General features: G+C 43.4%; 1 long non-coding RNA gene across 1 annotated transcript in view; it reads left to right on the top strand.

The window, feature by feature from the left end:
* The window catches only part of LOC144699875 (uncharacterized), a 425,222-nt gene that overhangs the window by 307,918 nt on the left and 91,310 nt on the right, over positions 1-25,994 (top strand). The window lies entirely within an intron of this gene.

Below are 25,994 nucleotides of genomic sequence, written 5' to 3'. Positions count from 1 at the left end.
CGCCAGCAGCGTAGGCTGAAAATGAGAAGCAACATAGAACATAAAAGCAGAAAGCATGCTAACTTTCTTCACTCACTCACAAGATGCATCACATCAACCTGTTATACAACAGGCCTTCAAGGTCGTCTACAGAGGGTGTCTACTCACATGCCAGCACTGACCGAAAGCGCTTCCGCCTTGCTCACCAGAGAACCAAAACAAAGTTGCTTAATGCTGACGATACCCACTAACATTTCACACTGAGGAACTTCTGCAGTGGCAAATGGACAGACTTTCTCAGTCTGTAAAGAGTTTGGTTTAACCATCAACATCAGGAAGAAAAATGGCATAGTCCAGGATGTTGCCATACCACCACCAATCAGCATTGACAATGTGACGCTGGAGGTTGCTTCAAATATCTAGGCTCCACAATCACCAGCAATCTGTCACTTGACGCTGAAATCAACACACGCATTGGAAAAGCTGCAGCTATTATGTCCAAGCTGAGTAAGAGAGTGTGGAACAACAGCAACCTGCCTGAGAACACCAAGCTGTGAGTCAGACAAGCCTGCATCCTCAGTGCACTCCTCTACTGTGGTGAGGCCTGGAACACATATACTAGGCAGGGGAAAAAGCTGAACAGTTCCCAACTTTGTTGGAAACTCTGGTGTATCCTCGGTATCTCTTGGCAGGACAAGATCACCAGCTCAGGGGTATTGGAACGTGTTAATTCTATCGATATACACTAGCTGAGCCAAGTTAATCGGATGGATGATGACTGTATATCCAAAGACCTTCTGTACGGTGAATTGGCCGCAGGGTCACGACCTTCTGGGGGTCTATTCTTCCACTACAAGGATACAAGCAGACGGGATATGAAGATGGCGGATATTGACACTGACAACAGGGAGGCAGTCACTGACGGACATGACCTCTGGAGGCTGGCTGTTTGGAAGGGCACTGGAAGAGGCGAGCAGAAGCGAAAAGTTCAGTTGGCCAAGAAGAGGGCCCAGAGAGAACAGAAGCGTGCACCTTCTCAGCCCACTGTCTTCCTCTGCAGCAAATACAGCAGAGACTTCCATGACAGAGTGTGGCTCCTGAAACACTGCTTAACACAGAGTAGACCACTACAGTGCAAACCACCGTCTTACAAGAAGGAAAGCTGTCACCAGCAAAGAAAGAAAGTGCAAATGGGAAAAGTAGAATCATTACCAAGATCTGTGGTCCAAAAATAAAGCAAAAAAAAAAACACGCAACGAAAATAAGAAATGATTGAAAAAGGGCCAGAGGTTATCATCTGAAATTGTGGAACTCAATGTTGAGCCTGGAAGGCTGTAAAGTGCCTAACTGAAAGACAAGGTGCTGTTCCTTGAGCTTCCATTGAGCTTCATTGGGAAAGAGGAGGAAGCTGAAGACAAAAAGGTCAGAGTGGGAGTGGGGTGGACAATTAAAGTGGCAACTGACAGGAAACTCAGGGTCATGCTTGTGAACTGAATGCAGGTGTCTTGCTTTTGTACCATATCATTCTGATTACATCTTGTTGGCATCATGGACGAATAGATTACTATTGTTTATTGCCTGGAATCCCTCAAGTAGAATGGGCAGCTGAGTGAGACGTCAGAGGGTTTCTGGGGACTTGGGAAGTATTTGCAAGCAAAACTCAGCACCTTCAGGAGTGGACTAGAAGAAAGAGGTGGAGTAATTTCAATTAAAAATCAGTATCCAAGCTTCAATCCCTGGTTTAAATAGATCTCATTGTCAGTTGTGCAAAATGGATTATGATACCAGTCGTGAAAATGTCAATTATGCACCATTGTTATTATAGTTGCTCTGGCTGTTGGAAATGTCTGTTGAATGTAAATTTTGAACCTTTTAAAAATGCCTCAGTACTTTAACTAGCTCAAGAATAAATGCTCATTTATGAATATGTTCCAGAAGTGAAAATGCATGAGAAACACTGCAAGGAAAACAGCAAGACTTTAAGCAATTTACAATCATGTCAAAGTGAGGCGGGAGTGTCTGCCTTTGACATCAAGGCCGCATTTGACCAAGTGTGGCATCAAGGAGCCCTAGCAAAACTGGAGTCAATGGGAATCAGGGGAATAACTCTCTGCTGGTTAGAGTCATACCTAGCTCAAAGAAAAATGGTTGTGGTTGTTGGAGGTCAGTTATCTTGGCTCCAGGACATTACTGCAGGAGTTCCTCAGGATAGTGTCCTCAGCCCAACCATCTTCAGCTGCTTCATCAATGACCTTCTTTCTATCATAAGGTCAGAAATGGGGATGTTTGCTTGTGATTGCACAATGTTCAGCACCATTCACAACTCCTCAGATACTCAAGCAGTTTATGTCCAAATGCAGCGAGACCTGGACAATATCCAGGCTTGGGCTGACAAGTGGCAAGTAACATTCATGCCACAAAAATTCCAGGCAATGACCATCTTCAACAAGAGAGAATCCAACCATTTTACCCTGACATTCAATGACATTACCATCACTGAATCCCCCACTATCAACATCATGGGGGTTTCCATTGACCAGAAACTGAACTGGACTAGCCATATAAATACTATGGCTACAACAGCAGATCAGAGTCTAGGAATCCTGTGGTGAGTAACTCACCTGACTCCCCAAAGCGTATCCACTATCTACAAGGCACAAGTCAGGAGTGTGATGGAATACTCTCCACTTGCCTGGATGAGTGCAGCTCCAACAACACTCAAGAAGCTTGACACCATCCAGGACAAAGCAGCCCACTTGATTGGCACCCCTTCCACAAACATTCACTCCCTCCACCACCAATGCACAGTAGCAGCAGTGTGTATCATCTACAAGATGCACTGCAGAAACTCACCAAGCCTGCTGAGACAGCACCTTCCAAACCCACGTCCACTACCATCTAGGAGGACAAGGGCAGCAGACACATGGGAACCCCACCACCTGGAAGTTCCCCTCCAAGTCACTCACCATCCTGACTTGAAAATATATCACCGTTCTTTCAGTGTCACTGGGTCAAAATCCTGGAACCCCCTCCCTAACAGCACTGTGGGTGTACCTACACTACATGGACTGCAGAGATTCAAGAAGGCAGCTCACCACCACCTTCTCAAGGGCAATTAGGGATGGGCAATAAATGTTGGCCTAGCCAGCAACACCCACATCCCATAAATAAATTTTAAAAATCAATCTCCTGGCAAGAACCAGAGTTTTGGCTCAGTGGGTCACCCTCTTGCTTCAGAGTCAGAAGATTGTGAGTTCAAGTCCCACTTCAGAAAATTGAGCACGCAACCTAGGCTGACATTTCAATGCCATTACTGAAGGAGTGCCGCAATGTTGGAGGTACCATCTTTCAGATGACACATCTACATTAAACCAAAATCCTGTTTACGCTTGCAGGTTGTTGGGAAGGATTCCATGGCACTATTTCGAAGACAAGCAGTGAAGTTCTCCTGATTTCCTGGCTGATATTTATCCCTCAACCAACATTTCTAAGTTACCTGGTCATTATCTGTTTTTTTGGAGCTGTGCTGTGTGCAAATTGGTTGACACATTTCCTACACTACAACAGTTATACTTCAAAAGGACTTCATTGACTGTACACCATTTCAGGGTATCCTGAGGACATGAAAGATGCTATTTAAATGAAAGTTTTCCTTTCTTTCAACAACCAATTGGAAGCAAAACATATATGGATTGATGAAGTATATGAGGAGCATAATGATCTGGCTGGTGCCCTGTTGGGCGACAATGCTTCTTTTCAGGATAGGTTTTGTGTACATCCACAGAATGTGTCATTCTCTCAGTGTTTCCATTTCCATTTTGTTTCCATCTGCAAATAATTTAGCCAGATTACTTTGGGATGGATTCTTCTGTCTGATGAAATAGAAGCAGAGTTGGAGGAGGCGGTAATAACTGAGTGACAGCATTCAGCTCCTTGGGTTACCTCATGTCCAAATCCATCTGTTTGAAGCTTCCAATGAATAATACGACATACCAAGGCACTTTGTGTCACTTTCCAAAGTTCCCAGATAGAACAACCACTGTCTTCATAGTTTCAGATCAAAAACATTTCTGAATGGGACTGTCATGTTACCTGCGCCACACAATGTAGTTGCAGCCACTTTTACGAACCTATCTGTAATGTTTATCTCACTTTGTGGGTATGCCAATGAGTCATTGTTAATTTCCTGTACCATCAATATTTAAAAACTATAGTTTACAAAGGACTGATTTGTATCCCTTAAAACAAAAACTGCATCAAGATAAGCTAAGCTTCCGAAAAGGATAAGATATACTTTACTTTAGCACCTGAAAACATTAAGGTCATCACAGTTTATTAAAAGACCATAAATATTCTGGCTAACATTCAATGAACCATATTTGGGTAAGAGGAATATTGTACCTATTTAAAATGTCAAACATATTTATCTGATGAATTGCTGGATTATTCTGTTTAAATCCTTCTTATAATTGGACCACTTTGATCTAATAGAATAGATCCCATTTAAGATAGACTCTGACAAGATCAAATACATGTTAAATAAACTTCCCGTAAAAAAATGGAGTTGGTCTTATCAGGGCTCCACTGTGCCACTTTGAGGTCGGTTTTGCTGTAGACAGGCTCAGTCGGATAGCTTTTGAAGTAGCTATTGTAGTCTAATAGTATTTTCCAACAGCTGTGCCTTACGTTCTTGAAGCCTTCTGTCTAATCCCTGATCTGACCTGTAACACATAGCTAGCAGTTTTAATTTGGAATCTTCAATGCTGCAATATTAGTCCTGAAATAGGGCTACTTAATGATGTTTACTCTGGGGGAGGGGGAAACCAAGCAGGACTGAAAAATACAGGAGTGTGCATGGAGCCTCTCCAATTTGTCCCTTCCTTTTCCAAAGCCGTCAGTGCCTTTAATGCCAGCAGTCCTCTGGTGCCTCGCACAATGGATTACATTTCCTGTGTGAAGCTAGAAGCATCTAACAGCTTACTTTTCAACCACACACGCTATCACAGTCCATCCTAATCATATTCTCACCAGACTCTACACTATGCACTTTCCAGTAAAGGGGAATCACCAGTGTGTGATTGGGTGTGGAAATTGTGGCTGATTGTTGCACCCCCACCCCCACCTCCCCGCATTGTACAAAGATCAATTGTAACACACTTACAATCCCACTGCAAACTAACAGCAGGCCAGAGATCAGACAAGCAATTTTTGGGTGTGTATGACTCAGTGCAACACTGAATCAGTGGTACCATTACTCACTAGCTTTTTCCCTTCAATCTAGTGCTAATTCGTGCAAATAGTGGCCTGTTTGTACTATGGACCCATACCCACTAGGAACTGAGTAATGACTGCCTATATTTAATTCATGTGGTACCCTTACAGCTGGTGGCAGAGCTAGATTCAGCCAACTGGGGCGTGGGGGATGATGGTTAGGGGGACGTGAGGTTGAGATTTGACCAATTTGGCAGGAAAGCTGGGGACTGGGGAATGCCGGCCTGCTCAGTTTGACCAATCCTGCCTGCTAAAGCCAGGGACGGAAGACAGGCAACAGAGGTTCCTTGGAGAAAAATAGAGGCAGTGTTCCAAAACCACTTTGGTTGACCTCAAAATGACTGGGGGCCGGTGGGGGGGGGGGGGGGGGTGTCGGTGAGGCAGATGGGTGGGGGCGTTGATGATCCCACTACTCCCACTGGAGCTCCATCCCTGCTTTACAATCAGGAGGAAGAGAATGTTTCCATTCAGCAATGTGGTTTAGTTGGGATCCCAAGACCCAAAGTGGAAGGATTGGATTTTAACTCAGTGGATCTCACACTGTGGTCCGCACACCCATGCAGGGTCTGTAGAGATCTTCCAGAGGGTCAAACAAAATAATTGAACGGTGGCTGGAGCGTGGGCTTAGTGCGGCTGCCACATGCACAGTACAGAGTGGGCTGGCTCTGTCTGACTTAGGAGGGGAATAGACACAGAGGAGAGCTGAGAACAGCACAAAGATAGCCAAGACCCAAAATTATCAAGATTAGTTCAGCCTTGTTTGAGAGAGGGGAGGGGAGCTTTCTAACTATTTCAGTACTACACACTGCGTTGAGAAGCGTCTTAGTAATATAAGAACATCAGATACAGGAGCAGGAGTAGGCCATTTTGAGCCTGCTCCGCCATTCAATAAGATCATGGCTAATCTGACTGTGGTCTTAACTCCACTTTCCTGTCTGCTCCCTATAACCTTTGACTCCCTTGTTGATCAAAAATCAGTCTGGCTCAGACTTGAATGGTGCAGCCTCCACTGCTGGGGTAGTAAATTATAAAGATTAACGGCCCTCTGAGAGAAGAAATTCTTCCTCTTCTCAGTTTTAAATGGTAGACCCCTTATTATTAAACTGTGGCCCCTTGTTCTAGATTCCCCCATGAGGGGAAACAACTTCTCAGCCTTCCTTCCCTGCCCAACCCCCTCAGAATCCTGGAAAAACTCAGCAGGTCTGACAGCATCAGTGAAGCGAGAAACAGAGTTAACATTTCGAGTCTGTATGACTGTTCTTCAGAGCAGTATTTTGCTTTCACCCCCCAGAATCTTATATTTTTCAATAAGATCATCTCTCATTTTCCTTAACTCCAATGAGTATAGGCTCAAACTGCCTCGACCTTCCCTCATAAGACAACTCCTTCATCACAAAAATCAACCTGAACTGCCTCCAATGCACGTATATCCTTCTATAAATAAGGAGACCAAAACTGCATGCAGTACTCCAGATGTGGTCTCACCAATGCCCTGTAAAGTTGTAACGATACTTCTCCACTTTTATGCTCCGTCTCTTGCAATAAAGGCCAACGTTCCATTTGCCTTCCTAATTACTTGCTGTACCTGCAGGCAGGCGTTTTCTGATTCATGTACAAGGACACCCAGATCCCTTTGTACTGCAGCATTCTGCAGTCCCTCTCTGTTTAAATAGTATTCTGCTTTCCTATTCTTCCCACCAAAGTGGACGATCTTATATTTTCCCATATTGTCCTCCAAATGCAAAATTCTTGCCCACTCACTTAAGCTATCTATATCCCTTTGCAGACTTTTTGTGGCCTCCTCGCAACTTGCTTTCCTACCTACCTTGGAACCATCAGAAAATTTGGCTCCGATACACTCACTCCCTTCACCCAAGTAATGAATATAGATTGTAAATAGTTAGGGCTCTGGTATTGATCCCTGTGGTCCCACCACTAAATTACAGTTTACCAACCTGGAAATGTCCCATTTATCCCAACTCTGTTTCCAGTTAGCAGATCCTCTATCCATACTATTATATCACCCCCAATACCATGAGCTTTATCTGCAAGTCGATACCTTTTTTTCTATTCATTTATGGGGTGTGGGCATCACTGGCTGGGCCAGCATTTATTGCCCACCCGTAATTGCCCTTGAGAAGGTGGTGGTGAGCTGCCTTCTTGAACCGCTGTAGTCCCTGTGGTGTAGGTACACCCACAGTGCTGTTAGGGAAGGAATTCCAGGATTTTGACCCAACATTTTAAAACACCCTTTACATGCTGCACATTCATTCTGTGAGTATTTTGTAGCAGTCCATGATTACTAATTCTTTTGAAAGGGGTTCTTCAACCAAAAATGTTTGAGAAATATTGCTTTAACCTCGACTAAAAACAGAAAATGCTAGAAAAAAAATCTGCAGGTCTGGCAGCATCTGTGGAGAGAGATTCTGTTTCTCTCTCCACAGATGCTGCCAGACCTGCAGATTTTTTTCCCAGCATTTCCTATTTTTATCTCAGATTTCCAGCATCTGCAGTATTTTACTTTTGTATTATCTAGACTGTTCCAGATTTTATTTGCTGCATTTGATGAAGTAGAAATGCTTGACTCTGACAAATACAGTGAAGAGATTTTCCTGGAAAAGATTGCTATTTCAGACTCTCTTTCCTCATGACAATGAAATTTAACACTTTTTTGTACATCACTTTTTTAAAAGCTTTTCCTTCTTTATAACCCATCATCTCCTTACAATTTAGGGAAAAAAGTTTTGTTCTAAGCCAAGCAATCTAACTGAGCATCAGTCTAAAAGTGGCTTAAAAATGTCTATAGGAAAGTATTTAAAACATCAGTAGATGAAAATAAAAGGACATTAAAACAATCATAGAAATAGTTGCAGTAGTTTTCAAATGACCCTGGTCATAAGAATCCAAATTTCAGAAGATTTAAAACAAATCATCTTAGCCTGATGCCAGACACATTGTGCTTTATTGCTTTGTCTAATTTAATAAACTGTGAGGCTCACAGAATGAATGAAATCCAAAATGAGGGAGGTGAATGATGTAGAAGGCATGCTGATATCACTGCCTTTCAATCATTAAGGGAGGTCTTGTGGGGTAGTGGGTAGCACCCCTGCCTCTAAGCCAGACACTCCAGGTTCAAGTTCCACTCCAGGACTTAATAGGCAAGGGAAGTGTATTCATTCCATTAATGTGGCCAAACAAGTTGAGTATGAACTTGAGCATAAATCCTTTCAACATATGCCAAAGGCAGGTGGTAAGAGTGGGTGAGATTCCTGGTCAGCCATGTGGTGGAAACTGTTGTAGGGTGTTGCATACCTTTCAGGGAGTCTTCATGGTCTAAAGTAGGTTAACTGCATGTATTTATTAACTACAAGAACTATGTACACATATACAGTAAAGGGTTCAAAATAGGAGCTATCTCCATGCTTGCTTGTACACACAGCTCTGTCCGACACTAGACTGACCCCCAGGTGTGGGTCATATGTTCTCTTACAATTACTGTGTGTGTGGTACTGTACTCAGTCCCAAACTAACCCTATATGTGCCAGACCCTTATGTTACAGAAGAAAATTGGAGCTTCTGCCATCATTATCCAAAGCTCATGGCTACAACATGCATGTAAAAGTGTATTTACCACAGCAACTCCTTGGCGGTGGGGTGGTGGGGGGGGGGGGGGCAGTACAGATTAGATTGGTGCCAACAGCATGGGGTTCGATCCCCGTTCTGGCTGGGGTGGATTGGGGACCTGCCTCCTTGCCCTACCTATGGTGGGGATCATGGCCCTGAGGGTTGGAGCTCCCTTCAGATAGAGAGCTCAAGAAGAAGATGTCATTAATCCATTGCTTTCCTAAAGATCAAACAACTACTCGAGTGCTTAGACATCCACATATATCAACTTCAGAGCCAGATATAAAACATCCTCAGCTGTAGACAGGCGCCAACCTTTAAAACTTGTTCTGATGTGTTGTGTATCACAAGAAATATCTAAAACATTTCCGAGGTATTTTAAGCAAGTCATCAACATGTAAACAAAATATGACTTTCCAGTTAAGCACCTTCGGGCATTCCCAGGCATCATTTACTTTACTAAACCCCAGGATTAATGATGACAGTTCCCGTTCATTCATGAAAAATACATTGCTGAAGCTTTCATTTCTACCACGAGTGCTACTAACAACGGAAATGCTGCATTGATAAAACAAATACACAAAAACACAATCTTACAGTGACTAATGTAGCACTTTGGACTAGCTGTAACAACAGTTTTGTTGTACAAAACATCCTTAATTAAGCCAAGGTTTGTGACAGATTTAAAATTAATTTCACTCATAGAAATCCTATCACAACCTAATCTGATATAGAACCACAGAACCTTAGAAAAGTTACAGCACAGAAAGAGGCCATTCAGCCCATCATGTCTGCGCTAGAGAAAAAAAATCTAGCCACCCATTCTAATCCCACCGTCCAGCACCAACCCATAGCCTTGCAGGTTATAACACTTTAGGTGCAAATCCAAGTACCATTTAAATGAGTTAAGAGTTTCTGCCTCAACCACCAAACCAGGCAGTGAATTCCAAACGCCCAGCACCCTCTGGGTGAAGAAGTTTTTCCTCATGTCCCCTCTCATCCTTCCACCAATCACCTTGAATCTATGCCCCCTGGTAATTGACCCCTCAGCTAGGAGAAACAGGGCATCTCTGTCTACCCTATCTAGGCCCCTCAAAATCTTGTACACCTCTATCAGGTCACCCCTCAGCCTCCTCAGTTCCAAGGAAAACAACCCCAGCCTATCCAATCTTTCCTCATAACGGCAATTTTCAATCCTTGGCAACATTCTTCTAAATCTCCTCCGTATACTGTCCAGTGCAATTATGTCCTTCCTGTAATGTGGCGACCAGAGCTATACGAAATTCCAGCTGTGGCCTAGCCAGCATTTTGTACAGTTCCATCATTACATCCCTGCTTTCGTGTTCTGTACCTCATCCGAAAAAACTCCCGGCTGCATCATTAATGAGCACAGGGTCGCACGATCTGGTGTGAATTCCCGGTTGCCTCCGCAGTGGTTAGCACTCCCCGGCCCTGCCACGGGATTTAGACCTAAGAGGGAAAATTCCGCCCAAACATTCTGCTGATTTGTTCAAATGTATGTCTAGTCAGCAACTCTTTTGAATTTGACAATGATTAAAATTCTGCTGGGCCCCAGACACCGTTTCACAGGTAATTAAAGATTCGAGAACCAAGGCAGGTTAAGATACAAATCAGCCATGATCGTACCGATTGGCAAAACGAGCTCGGGGAGGGGGCTGAATGGCCAATTCCTGTTCCTACATTTCCGCCTGTCTTTGTCAACGTTGTAAGTTTGTACACTGAAGAGACACTTACGCTCCAGGTGCGTAACATAGTGAGGGAAGGAAAAACACACTGGGCAGAAGTTTCGAGTCGGCGAGTCGGGTTGGGGCCCGCACGACGACGCATAAAATGACGCGCGGTGACATCGGACATGCATCCCGACGTCATTGCGCGTCATTTAGATTGTCAGTTCGGCGGGCGTGCAGCCGGGTCAGCTGCGCGCCCGCCGAACTGTCAACGGCCTATTAAGGCCTTTAAGAAAGTAATTAAAGTTGTTTAGAATGCTGCCTGTCCAACCAGGCGGCCTTCGCATTTTTCGTGAAACCTCATCCACGGGCGGGATGAGGTTTCATGGAGGGTTTATTAGTTAAATAAAAGTTTTTGAAAATATTAATGGACATGTCCCAGCTCATGTGACAGTTTCAGTGCCTCAGTGTACGCGTAAGAGCCCAGGCCCTGGCTCAGGGAATCCCCCTCCTCCCGCACAGGGAGTGCTCAGTGCGTCCGGGTGTGCATCACGCTGGGCGGGCCTTAATTGGCCTGCCCACATAAAATGGCGGTGCCCACCTGATCGGGGGCGTCGACTGGGTTCGCACTCGCTCCCACCCACACCCACACCCACACAACCTCACCCCCACTAACGGGGGGAAAATTCAGCCCACTATAATGCAAGAAAATTATTTATATCTATTATACAAAGAGCTACCAAAACCTCTTTACAAATATAAGTTGTGTTACTTTTTTTTAATCCTGTCATGGGATGTGGGTGTTACATCCACCCACAAGGCAAGCTCTTGAATTGAGTGGCCATTTCAGGAGCAGTTAAGAGTTAACCACATTGTGTGGATCTAGAGTCACATATAGGCCAGTCAAGGTAAGGATGGGTTTTTATGCTTCATTGTCACCATCACTGAGACTAGTTTTCAATTCTGGATTTATTATACAAAGCTGCCATGGTGGGACTTGAACTCCTGTCCCCGTAGCATAACCCTGGATATCTGGGTTACCAGCCTAGTGACATTACTACTATTCCACCATCTCCTCCCGACTGTTGATGTTCATTTACTTTAGCACTGCCTGATCATTTTGGCAGTTAAGACAAAGACAAAGTTTAATGTCGAGTTATCCATCTTCTGAGAATCAAGACCCCATGAAGCCACATGACAGTATTCCGAAATGAGCTGAAATGGCTTCTGTGTTTAACCTACACACAAGGATAAGTACAAACTCTCTCCCCCTAGGGTATAGGAAGCTAGCAGTTCCCAGCGAGAGGTTGAATAAATCTAAGGATAAAAATGATAAAAAGAAAAGAAAGGCTTGCATTTATATAGCTGCTTTCATGGGCACCAGACATCTCAAAGGGCTTTTGAAGTACAGTCACTGTTGCAAGGTAGGAAACGCGGCAACCAATTTATGCCTAGCAAGCTCCCACAAACAGAAATGTGACTAAGACCAGATAATCTGTTTTTGTGATGTTGGCTGAGGGATAAATATTGGAAAAGACACCAGGAATAACTCCCCTGCTCTTCTTCAGTATAGTGCTGTGAGATCTTTGGAGTGCACCTGAGGGATCAGATGCAGCCTCTCGTCACTCCCTGAGTACGGCACTAAAGTGTCAGCCTTGATTTTTGTGCTCAAGTTCTAGAGTGAGACTTATGAACTTAAGAAATATGATAAAGGATACAGTTTGCAGGAGGATTGAGGATAAACCCTGGCAATGGATAGGAAACAGGCTAAAGCGAAGGAATCAATGAGTGCTCATTAAAGGATTATATCAGAGTGCAGGGAAGTACTCAGGGTTCAGTCAGTGCTGGGACAACTACTGCTTCCAGTTCACATAAATGACCTGTTCTTTTGTTGAAACTAATAACCAAAAGAGTAGAATATATGTCAGAGGAAGTGATGATCGAACCTAACAGTGCTCTCATCAGACTGCACCTTGAATACTGCACCAGTTCTGATCACCAAGAAACAAGAGAGATATTCAAGCACTGAAAACAATGCAGAGAAAAACCAGGAGATGGATCCCTAGTATCAGGGAGCTGGATTCTGAAAAAAGACTCGAGAAACTTGGGATTTCCAGCTAAGAGAGGAGACATCTGATTGCTGATCTTACAGAGGTATAGAAAATTGATAAGGGTTTAGAAAGAGTTAAACCCAATTATTTGTGTAACAATAAATTGTTTTGAAGAACCACAGAATACAGGTTCAAACTAGTTTACCTTAGGGCTGATGTCAGTAAACTTTTCTTCACACAAAAAGTGATCAAGATATAGAATAAACTTTCAGATAACATAGTGGTCACCAAAACCCTGGAATCATTTAAGCAACAACTAGATGTTCCAAGAGGGCAAGTAAATTAAGATGGGCCAAATAGCCTTTCTCATCTGTAATTGTCTTGCAGAAGAAAATGGAGCAGTGGGGCAAAAAGTTTTTTTGTTTGGTGCATGTGAGTTTTAGCCCTAATTATATCTCCTTCAGCCATGAATTTGAATGACTGACTATCAAGAGGGCAGTGCTGCAGCAGCTGCATAACCCAGTGCTAATTCTTTCTTAAGCTCTTTTCTGTTGGGTTCCGATGCAGGATAGGGGGTTATTGGCTTCTCAATATGAAATCTTACACTACCAGCGGTAATGCCAAAGGGATCCTGCTGGATTCAGTGTGACCAGCTACCAGGCAGATTTCCTGGTGGCCAAGCATAGCACATCCTGCCAGTTTACTTTGGGGTTGCTGATGGTTGCGTGTGAGACCTGTGCATTTGGAGCCATTCGCACTAGCAGAGCAACATACCTTTACAAAAGCAACTGGTCAGCTTTATAATAGATGACTTACAACGACAGCAACAACTTGCATTTATATAGCACCTTTAATGCAGTAAAATGTCCCAAGGCGATGGTCTAATGACCTAATGACCTATTAGGGTCTACTGATGGCTCAGTACGTTTGCTCAGTAACCAGCTTAGCCAGACAGATGTTGCAGGTTTTGTCCTTCTCTAGAAAGCTGACCTCAGTAGTAAAAACAGCAATAGAACTACAATTACCCTTGGTGTTCCTGGGTTGCCAGAGTTGCTTCAGATGATTTCTACCCAGTTGTCAGAAGTATGTACATGTGTGTGTGTGTGTGGGTGTGCAGACAGGATCGAGCCTGGCTGTGATGCCTCCACAGCTGAGTGGCCTACTAATGGTGACTATCAAAGGTCACACATAAATAATGATCACTTGGCCAACAAGAGGGTACCTGGTGTCTGCGCAACTGCACTTTAAGTCAACATGTTCTGAGTGGGAGGGGAAGGGTGAAAGCTGGCAGAGAAAACTGGTGAGACAAAATAGGCTTTCAGGGAAGCTGTGTGTCACGGAATGCGGCTTTGACACGCAAAAGAACATCTTTAATTTTACGCACAACCACATTTGGAACATCTCTCTCTACATATAACATTCAATCATGTTTGAAATGCTCTCTATATAACATTCATCATGTCTTGAACAACTATCTATATAATATTCAATCATGTTTTGAACCCTCATTATGTAACATTCAATTATGCTTTGAATATCCCTCTCTATATAAAGCCCAACCACATTTGAACATCCCTTGCAATGTAATGTCCAAATGCACTTTGAACATCTCTAATACGTTTGTCTCCACTGTCTTGCCTGGAACATCAATATGAATATTCTGACTTAAAGAAGCTCTTACTAATATCTAATTTATTTTACAGTAATTCAAACATTCTTTTCCTGTCATCCTATTTTCCCAATTTATTTGAAGCAAGACATCGTTTTATATTTTATATGGCTTGGTGAGGTCCTCCGTTACCCACTTTCCTTCAAAGCGGTACCACATTTGCTATCTACAATGAGTCAGGAACGCCTTTGTGGTTTGGCTTAGATTTCAACTGAACGTGACACAGTGGAATCCTTGGACTACAATGATCTCATAAATATTCTTGCTATAGTAAAGTAAGAAACTGCTCGGTTTGATTGTACTCCATTGTGAACCAAATTTCCTGGCATTTACTGTAGTTGAAGCCAAAGGAATGCAACTAATCAGTGGGATACATGCACTGTAGGTACTATAAACAGTGACCATTCTGTATTGTGCTGCGATGTGGGTTTGCTCTCCATTATTTAAGTTTTCAATGGTGTGTTCTGCTATCTGAATGATTCTGGAATTTCTAATAAAAATAGAGCAAATTCCACTATCCATTTTGGATGAGGACATATGGAGAGCATGTTCACTATGGTTTGACATGCTAATACATTACAGCAATACATGTTTATTTAGTTTCTGTGCTATAATTCTTCACCTCAAGATACAAATGTGAATAATTTATGGAAGCTTTGCTGACTCAGCAGGAAAGAAAATGATAAGAATGGGCTAAATTTTTCTGCAGCAGGGTATCTAACTGCACAGGAACATACGAAGAGGGGCAGGCCATTTTTTTTTTCCCTTGGGTGTGTTCCATCATTCAATGATCATGGCTGATCTGCAAACATAACTCCATATACCAGCCTTTGCCCCATAATCCCTTGATATTTTCAATTAACAAAAATCTAGCAATCTCAGTTTTAAATTTAATAATTAATCTGGCATCAATTGCCATTTGCGGAAGACAGTTCCAAACTTCTGCCAGCCTTTGTGTGTAGGAGTGTTTGCTAAATTCATTCTTGAAAGGTCTGGTTCTAATTTTTAAACCATGTCCTCTAGTCTTAGATTCCCCATCCAGTGGAAGTAGTTTCACTCTATCTACTCTGTCTGTTCCCCTAATATCTTGAAAATGTCAATTAAATCACCATTTAACTTTCTAAATTCCAGGGAATACAGCTCTAGTTTCTGTAATCTGGCCTCGTAATTTAATCCTTAGAGTCCAGGTATCATTCTGGTAGCTCTATGCTGCCTTGCTTCCTCAATATCTCCTTCCCAAGGTGGGGTGCCCAGAACTGCTCACAGTTCTTGAGGTCTAGTCTAACCAGGGCTTTGAATCGCTGAAGCACGACTTCTACAATCTTATATTCTAGTCCCGTTAGTTGGACTTGTCTGCGCATGTTTAGGTTTCAAAATATTTTGCACAAAAACTTGTTAGAATTGTAAGCGGACAATATCACATGGAGGGAAACAGGGCATCTGGGACCTTATGGTGAACAACAGGATAAACAGTTAACCAATTAGATTAAAGGATTGAGAAATAAACAGAGGAAGGACTGAGAACAAGGGTGAATTAGAGTGGGTGAATTCAATGTCAAATCATCTACAGAAAGAGATTTATAAAGAGAGGGAAAGAAAAATTAAAGTGAACGAGAAAGAAAGAAACGTGAGAAAACAAAGATCTAAATTTAAATTCTGACATTTTTAAATTCTCCTAAAACAATTCACAACCTGAAGGAATGAGACTCCACACTTGTAATTGCTTCCTTTATAAGCAAAAGATTGATTGGTAGTCATTAACAATTACCACTTTACACAATTAATTACTAGATTTAATGTTCTGTGGCGAGCTTAATTGGCAATTAATGTGAAAAAGCAGCAACTTCCTGAAAATCACAGGGCAGTTAAGGGTGAGATGTCCTTTGTCGCAGAGCTATCAGCAGTGCTGCACAAATTGACCAGCAACATGTGGTGATTTGCATTTCACAGGGTGTCTCTTCCTCGACACATTTTATTTTCCCACAGAAGAGTGGATGCAAGGTGTAGTTGTGCTTAATAGCTTAACTCCTTCAAGGAAGAATTGCTGCTGGGGAAATGTCTTGCCTGAAATCATCAAATACACCATGGATTGCAAAATTAATAAAGGACAAAGCAGAAGCAGTGTGCCAGGATTGAATAGTGGAGATGGGAAAATGGATAAATATCTTGAAGTTTTGCTTGCTCATCTTAGGGAGCATGAATGAAGAACTCCTCTTTTGTAGACTAAGTACATGGTAGCTCACAGTAGGATAAATGTTGTATCGAAGGTGCAAGCTAAGTGAGCCAAATGGGCATTTCTCACTCATTGCCTTCTTATTCTCCCCATTAATACTTTCCATCTACACTCATGTGGGTAAAATAGCAGAATGAATATAAATTGAAAGAATTTTAGGATAGAGGATTGGCCACTTAATTTGTTAATTTGCTTATAATTTATAAAGACAGTTGTGTTGAGGGCTCTGCACTGCAGTAACATGTAAAACACTGTTCCTGTCACTTGCTGTGCTTTATTACTGTTGAGTTGCTCTCCTCCCCTATTGCTGGCATGCCACGTCTGAACTTCCATAGTGGCGCTGATTCCCTTGAATAAGACAGTGTCTATCTAAGCTGTATAGATCAGAAGATCTCAGCTTCGATTGCCATGTTGTGCTCAGTTTAGCTAATCTTAGCCAGGCTGCTATTTGTGCATTAAAATTCATTCCATTGTCCCTGGATTGGGACATGCAATCAGCCAGTATATCTTTTCCTGATTATTTTCTCAGAAAAAAATGAATGCACGCGGATGTTAAGTGACTATGGCATTAGCCTCTGTTGTAATACTGTCCCCAGTTCAATAGCCCACCAACACTAACTGTCCCAACTGAGACATGAGCATGAAGCCAAAGAGTTGCCCAGGCTCATAGAACTGCACCTCAGTATAGGCCAGTGCCTTCAGAAGAGCAGGGGGGGATATTGGAACAATGATAAATTAGATTTCTCCAGTGGTTAGGAACAGGTCAGTAAGCTGCATGATTTAGCAAGTCAGGTCAGTGGGACAGGTCAGTGGGAGAAGTCAGCAGGGAAAGAACAAAGATTCGACCCTACTGAAACCACAAAAAGGATCCTGCTTCAGCCCTCACCACAAAAACCTTATTTTGTTTGAATTTAATCCAAAAACATAATTAAATAAATGTGGACAACGGTCTCCAGGCTATAGATAATAATCTTTAACCTTGGGGAGGTTACAGAAGACACCTGGAGGGTGCAGCAGTGACCTTACCCTCGACTTCAGGCCTTACATTGCACTTCCTGTCACCTCTGTGATCCCACAGCAACAGTTTAGGGCCACAGTCTTCAAAATCAATCTAATGTCAATTGGCGGGTGTACACTCCAACTTGGAACTGCTCAACACCTTTGCAGGATAAAGGCCTTTGAGTAAATTTAGCTGACAGTCTCTTAATTAGGATGTACAAATAGTACAAATGGGAAAATCTTGTCACATTTTAATTGTGAAACAACATTTAATAACAACAGGGGATAATTTGACTCTAACTTGTCCAGCGGGAAACTGATGGTATCAGATTGATCTGCCATTAAATTGGGATGGTGGGATGGCCATGGGTGATTGGGCGGGATCTCATCATCCATCAGTTCCATTAAATCCCATCAGTTTCCTGCCAAGTAAATGGTTAAAATTATCCCCTACATTAATTAATTCAGTTTTCACAAGTCTATATGGTAAAAGCACTTTTAGAAGTGTCAGAAGGAATAATACATATTTTTATTGCAGAAACACACTGTTCAATGTGATACTGAATTATACAGACTAGGAAAGTCACGTTTCCAATTGCAAGTCCTGGCTGGAGCATTAGTAGGGGCATCATAATTGGCCCTAGTGCTCATGGAAAAGGGCAAGTTCTGAAAAGCACAGAAAGAAATCAGTCTGTGCACACTTTTGGGCTGAGACTTAGCATTCCAAACCAGGACACTTAACCAAAGGGTCCCCAAATGTAATGGTGGGTCCATTGTCTTTGCAGATTGGGGGCAGACCATCCCACTGCTAAATCATTATTCTTCCCACCTTTAACACACACCAGTTTCTACCCACCGTGTGCGTATACATTAGGCTATGGTGCCCTCTCCCTGTACTCAAACAGCTTGTGGAGATTATTGGGGGACAAACGTTAAGAATGATGGGTGAGGTACCTGAAAGGTGCATGGACCCTCAGGCCAGCAAGAAATCAACACCTTCAGGGGGAGGGAGGCAAAAATTGAAAAAATAACATTTTGTCTTTGACCAGGAGTTATGAAAATGCCAAAGGCAATTTATTGATGGCAAGATGCTGGAGAATTGTCATTCATGACATGACTGAAGATTACCACAGTAGAGGTTTGCAGCAGTATCTTGAACTGTTCTGGGAAACTGCAGCATTCTTCTTAACAACTTCTGCTGATCAGCTAATTTATGATCATTAAAACTAGCAGCAAGTAAAAATGTATCTAAATGGATAACATGGAATAATGCAGACACACCCAAAGTAAAATACTTGCTTTAATTCTGTGAAGAAAGAACCCTAGCAGGTTAATCATAATGGCCAATGATCCATGCAATGGGATATTATTGCTCAGATCTACGCAGATCCCGGTGTTTTCGTTGCTCTGACACTTTATATTTGAAATTGTGATATCCAGACAGCAAGCAGCTCATGGTAAATGTAGTAATTTAAAGACTGTGTTGCAGGAAGCCGCCAGGGACCAAATCACTTGGTTTACTGAGAACTAAGGAAGTTGCACATGAATTGTGTTTGTATTACTTGTGTAGTTCACACTCACTCAGCGGGCATTGTTTTTATATAAGCTAGAAAATGATTTTTCTTTTATTGAGTTAATGCATGTATGGATGATGCTACAATACTCTACGTTCCAAGTGAGAGGCCCTTCCAAATGTGACTGATTCCCATTTTAACATCAAAGCTTCCAGGCTCCTTCAGTCCCAAATGACATTTATTTCACGGGACTTATAAAGATACCATGGAAGTTCAGCTCTGTGACTTATCACAGGGACAGGACACGCTGCAAATTTACCATGAATTGCTCTAGAGGAAGAAATCTTCTCTCACTCCTTCAATAAGTCGGTGCTGTTGTAAAATGCCAGACTGTTGTGGACATAAGGTGAAAATGAGAGAATTGAAGAAGTAATTCCAATGATGAGTTGTCATATTGCATGAAATTTTTTTCTGTGTGGCTAACTTTTTTTTGCGGAGTCAGAGTTTTACAGCACAGAAGGAAAACTGTTCCTGCAGCAGGTTCTCTGAAAAACCCACCCACTTAATTCAATCCTCCACACTCTTTTAATTTTTGTTCCTTTTTCAGAACACTTGCCTTTTGAAAGCTGTTATTGATCCTTTTGTGCCAAGGAAGTCGACAGCCTAACAGATTCTGTGCAAAACATAATCACCCAGCTCTTTGTTCTGGTGATCAGCCCAACTTTTTGCTGACTTTAATAATACCAGTTAATAATATCTAGGAAATAGCTTCTTCCTATTTATCTCACTGAACCTACTCATGATTTATCTAATAGAATTAATTGAAATCCATGGTTTAAAACACACACTGAGTTCCATTCCCCTTGAGATTAATTACTTTGTCTTCACACTTGGTGCTTCGAGTCCAAGCCTTCCAGAGTCTTGATGGTTCCACCAAGATTCTGCCTAACCCACCAACTTACTGAAAAATTCATGGCCAGCCAAACACAAATAAAGCTACCAAGAAGATAAACATGACAATGAAGAATAAAACAGTAGAAAATTAATTCAACCTCACTGTCTGCAATGAAAGTTGTGCTCCACTGCGAGTTGTCCATCTTTTTCCATACACGATCTGATTATTAATTGTGTTGGTTGGGGAAGAAAGACCAGGATACCCAGAAAATTCCCTGCATTTCTTCATATAGTGCCACAGGACTTTTTACATCCGACTAATGCAAAAGAAATTGCCTCTGATAATGCAGCATTTCTTTAATACTAAAGTGTTTAGCCTGCCTAATACTACAGTGTCAGCCTAGATTACTCAAATCCTACACTGAGGCTCGAACCCACAATCTTCTTACTTGAAGGGAACAGTGCTTCCAAATGAACAAAACTAACACCAAGAAACTAGAATCTTTATGTTGCAGATTGTTTTACCTTGGTATGTAAGAAGTTCAACCATAGGAAATGATTGTGAAGATGGCTAACATAAGGCTCCATTTCCTCTGCTACCAGAGCCCAAATCCAACTTGAGCTGATGGAATGCAAGTTTACTCACTGATAGCTCTATCTGTGCTACATGACATGAATTTGGTGAGTAGCCGACAAGACCCACATTACGGCACAAATTAAGATTCAATTCCCCAGTAGATGGCCACGATAACAGGTAGAGATGTCACACCAGTACAATTTCTGAAACCACCTCTAGGGTACATTGTTGGAGTCAAGCAGAACATGTTTTAATCTGCAACTAACCCATGCTAGCTTCAAATCCAGAGTATTCCAATCCTTAGCACTGGCATCTCTCACTTTGATGAACTCCAGAAAGTAAATATCTACTTGAGAAGTTCTGCTTCTACCCTGAGGGAGGTGGAATCCTGTTAGATAGGTCATGCCCTCCATAAAGTTTACATCAATGAGTTCTCCTTCTTCTCTCCCAGATGGCAGGAATCTGCTGTGACCTCAATTGTCAGGAAGCCTTGGCCTCACAGATCATAATTGGATCCTTGGCAGATGATTGACGCCAGGGATTAGGCTGTAAGTAATGTTTTGGATTGAAGTTTACCTGAGGTGACCTTAAAGGTGAAGAGGAAACAGGTGGGAGTTGATCATTTTGAATCAGCGACCCTTTTGAAAATGTGAATATCAATGCACCCTCACTTGTGTTACAGTGACACCATTTCACAATGGTTCACATGAAGAGTCTCTGTCTTGCTTTCTGTCACATTTCACTACTGACCAACCAGCACCTCACGTCTGCCAAAACATGTGCTTCCCACTTGCTTGTCTAACTTGGATGAAATCGAACCGACTGAATCTGACAGGGGGCCAAAGTTGATGAAATAAAAATGCAGCAACAAATACTTAACAGGAAAACAAGAAAGAGAGAGAGATAGATGTACATGGAGAGAAGAGGAACTTGACAAATAGAGAGAGAGAGAGAGATGCACATAGTGAGAAGAGGAACTTGACAAATATAGAGAGAGAGAGAAAGAGAGAGATAGATGTACATAGAGAGAAGAGGAACTTGACAAATAGAGAGAGAGATAGATGAACATGGGGAGGAGAAACTTAACAAATTGTGAGAGAGAGAGAGAGTTGTACATAGAGAGAAGAGGAACTTGACAAATAAAGAGAGAGAGAGATAGATGAACATGGGGAGAAGAGAAACTTAACAAATTGTGAGAGAGAGAGAGAGTTGTACATAGAGAGAAGAGGAACTTGACAAATAGAGAGAGAGAGATAGATGAACATGGAGAGAAGAGGAACTTGACAAATGGAGAGAGAGTGATGTACATAGAGAGAAGAGGAACTTGACAAATTGTGAGAGAGAGATAGATGTACATGGAGAGAAGAGGGACTTGACAAATAGAGAGAGAGAGATAGATGTACATAGACAGAAGAGGAACTTGACAAATAGGGAGAGAGAGATAGATGTACATGGAGAGAAGAGGAACTTGACAAATTGTGAGAGATAGATGTACATAGAGAGAAGAGGAACTTGACAAATTGTGAGATATAGATGTACATAGAGAGAAGAGGAACTTGACAAATTGTGAGAGAGAGATAGATGTACGTGGAGAGAAGAGGAACTTGACAAATAGAGAGAGAGAGAGAGATGTACATACAGAGAAGAGGAACTGGACAGAAAGAGAGAGAGAGATAGATGTACATAGAGAGGAGAGGAACTTGACAGATAGAGAGAGAGATAGATGTACATGGAGAGAAGAGGAGCTGGACAGATAGAGAGGGAGAGATTGGAAAAGCAGAGGTAGAAATGGACAGAATCGGGGCCATTTTTTAAATTCCCTCTGACCTCGCTAGCATTCTGAACAAACCCATTAGTTGTACAATTCTCTATACTCCACAGTCTGTATGTATTACAAAAACAGAAAATGCTGGAAAAACTCAGCAGGTCTGATAGTACCTGTGGAGAGAGAAACAGAGTTAACGTTTCGAGTCTGTATGACCCTTCTTCAGAGTTCCAGATCTATAAACCGCACTGACCATCGTCTGACAGATACCACCGCACAACGTGGTCAATAGTTTGTTAATTCTTGGAAGATCCTTAAAAAGCCATTTCAAGGTTAGGTGAAGTTGGGTGGTGCAATCTGATGGTTTCTTTATGATTAAAGTCTCCATCCGTCCACATGAGGATATTTGGGGTGTGATAGCCAGGCTGTGTGAGGTGCATTGACTTATTATTTTCTCAATCTCTCATTTCGCAGGCGGCTATCATGTTCCTTGCTCGGCAGTTGGTGATGACTGCCCTCAAATGAGGTGACCCATTGTGGAGGACATTGCCCTGAGAGGCGGAACTGGCCGGGAAAACTTTGTCTGTGACGCAACACGGTGAATAGCATCTTTATCAATGAAAATAAAAGCGAGGCTGACGCACATGGTAATCCTGCAGCTAGTCCAGAAAATAATGCCCATTGCATTTGGAGATGCTGATAGGGAGGGTGAGATGAAGAGGGGTGGGAGGAGGCTCGGGTGGAGCATAAACACCAGCACGGACCAGCTGGGCCGAATGGCCAGTTCCTGTGCTGGAAACTCGAGATAAGGGTGAGCTTCTGAGAAACGGTATACACCCCCAAACCCCGCCTTTTGTGTATTTCCAGCAGTCAGTTTGTATTTATTTAACGAGCCTCATAACCGTTTCTATTTCTTGAAAACATATTTTTAAAAATCACCACATTTGTGATGAAGAGTTCAAAGGTTTTCTTTGTGAAGGGCGGTTTTGTGGCAATCACATTGGGCTCAGTATCTTTACAGTGTAGAAGGAGACTCTGCCGAGGCTTCATCCATTTACTTTGGCTGTGTGTTTTTATAAGTTGATTTTTTTTTTGCCCTAGTTAAGGCGACCTCTTTCCTTTCGGACGCTTTCTGTTTCTCTTCTGCCCCGGAGCTCGGAAGGTGATTCCCGGAATCTATAATCGCTTTTCTCAGGACCCCTCCCTAAAGCGCGAGAATGAATTTATTGATAAAATAATAACATGAGAGACAAGTTCACAAGAGCGCGGGGTCACGGCTCCTGGCAGAGCCCGGAAAATTCATTGGGGATCAAATGGATCCCAACAATTGGGATCTCCCTGAGGACACTTCTCCTTAACAAGCAGCCTGTGCCCCGTGGTAAACTGCTGACCAAGTCTCTCTACTCTTTTGCAAAGCAATAATGCCTAGAAAATGGGCATTTGTGCGTTTATTCCATGCGTCCAAATATCATTGATATGAGCTGCCTGGACTCGGTAACAAACAATAACTTAGCCCCAACTCCCCGAGGAAAGACCATCGAAATCTTCAGTTCAGACCAGGCCACCTGCTCCTACAGCCCAGCCCACTGCCTGAGATTGTAGCCACCGCACAGAAGCGTCCGTGTCCCTGTCAGGGTAACTCACAGGGAAAGATGTGATTCCTTTTTGTTCTGTTTCTACCCCCCACCCGCTACTGAAGTGTAAAGTTGTCCCGCCATCGGCTTTGAAGTGAATATTTGATCTTGTGTCTACTCCAAGATCTTCCGGATCCAGGTAAGCCATTCCGGAGGCGCTCGGATCCGGAGATGAGGTGATAAAGTCAGAGAGAATGGAGTTTCTGCCAATTCATCCTGAACTTGTCTCTGTGCTGGGATTTAGCGGGAGACAGCCGGCAGATCAGGGGAGAGGATGAATAGAACCTGCGCCTTCATTAATCTTTCTCAAAGTCCTCTCCTCCAATCCAGTTACCTCGAGTTTCCAGCACAGGAACGGCCATTCGGCCCATCTGGTCCGTGCTGGAGTTTATGCTCCACCTGAGCCTCCTCCCATCCCTCTTCATCTCACCCTATCAGCATCTCCTCCTCATATCACGAACATTATTTTCTCTCTCACTTCTCCCTCTCCACCTCTCCCACCACCACTCTCCCGCTATCACTCCCTCCACCTCACTCCCTCCACCTCACTCCCTCCACCCCTCTCCCGCCATCACTCCCTCCACCCCTCTCCCGCCATCACTCCCTCCACCTCACTCCCCCCACCCCTATCCCGCCATCACTCCCTCCACCCCTCTCCCGCCATCACTCCCTCCACCGCTCTCCCTCCATCTCACTCCCTCCACCATTCTCCCTCCACCTCACTCCCTCCACCTCTCTCCCTCCACCTCTCTCCCTCCACCATTCTCCCTCCACCTCACTCCCTCCACCTCTCTCCCTCCACCTCACTCCCTCCACCTCTCTCCCTCCACCTCTCTCCCTCCGCCTCACTCCCTCCACCTCTCTCCCTCCATCTCACTCCCTCCACCTCTCTCCCTCCATCTCACTCCCTCCACCATTCTCCCTCCAACTCTCTCCTTCCTCCTCTTCTCTCACCCTGCAGCAATCTGCCTCTTCCTGCCCAGTTGTTTCCTGCCCCCGTTCTCCCTGGATCAATGCCCCCCCTCTCCTCCCTCCACCCACTCTCCCTCCCTCCACCCACTCTCCCTCACTCCACTCACTCTCCCTCCCTCCACCCACTCTCCCCCTTCACCCACTCTCCCTCACTCCACCCACTCTCCTCACTCCACTCACTCTCCCTCACTCCACCCTCTCTCCCCCCCTCCACCCACTCTCCCTCACTCCACCCACTCTCCCTCCACCCTGTGTCCCAGATGAAGAGCTGAATCTGAGGTGCTCCCCGTGCCCAAAGCAGGAGAGGCGACTCTCCGCCCTCCGGGTCCTAGGCGAGACACTGCGTGTTAAAAACCTCTGGGTTTTTTGTTTCTCTCTCGTATTGTTCCTTGAATAAACAACCCTTATCTCAAGTCCCCATCCCTTATCTGAATCAATCACTTCAAAAAGATACGTTTAATTGTTAATTGAAAACAGAGAAAAAGGCAATCTGTTTGCTTCGCCCTTTGAATGAAGTTTCCGCGCGGTACTCAGTTTGTAGCGCAGACGATTTAAGAGCAATCATTACACATTACTTCCCCTCGTATTGTTTTCTGAAGTGCGTGTAAACAAGCCATGACTGGGAAATAATAGGGGGATGTGACTGAAGGCTGTGGGCAGGCTAGTCTGGAGCTGCCGAGGAGTTTTTGGTTCATTGAAGAAGCCGCCTGTGTGTGTGTGTTTCCCTCTCTCTCCCCTGTGGGTCAAACCCAATTCAGAGCGGAACACAAGCGACGCATCGCTCAGTTCCAAACTGTCTCGCATTCGGCGGCGAATCCACATCAACACAATCCGCCAACCGACTGAGGGTTTGATTTTGCAAAGGCTGTGACCTGGACATTGAGAAAACAAAAATAGCGCTGCTCTCCCGATCCCAGCCTGGGATACATTTCAATGGGCCATTCCAAGAAACGGATCTAGGTTTCAAACATGTCTGCAAACAGCACGAACGGGGCTGAGGCAGATGTGGGTCCCGACTGATAACCGCGGGCAGCATCACTTTAGTGAAATATCTCCAACATAAGAGAGAGATAATTAAACTATCCGGGGGAAACGGGGGTTTAAATCTAGAGGAAAGCAGGTAG

The sequence above is a fragment of the Cetorhinus maximus genome, chromosome 24 (genome assembly GCF_964194155.1).
Source record: "Cetorhinus maximus chromosome 24, sCetMax3.hap1.1, whole genome shotgun sequence".
NCBI lineage: Eukaryota > Metazoa > Chordata > Chondrichthyes > Lamniformes > Cetorhinidae > Cetorhinus > Cetorhinus maximus.
This window is presented reverse-complemented; position numbering and strand designations above follow the sequence as displayed.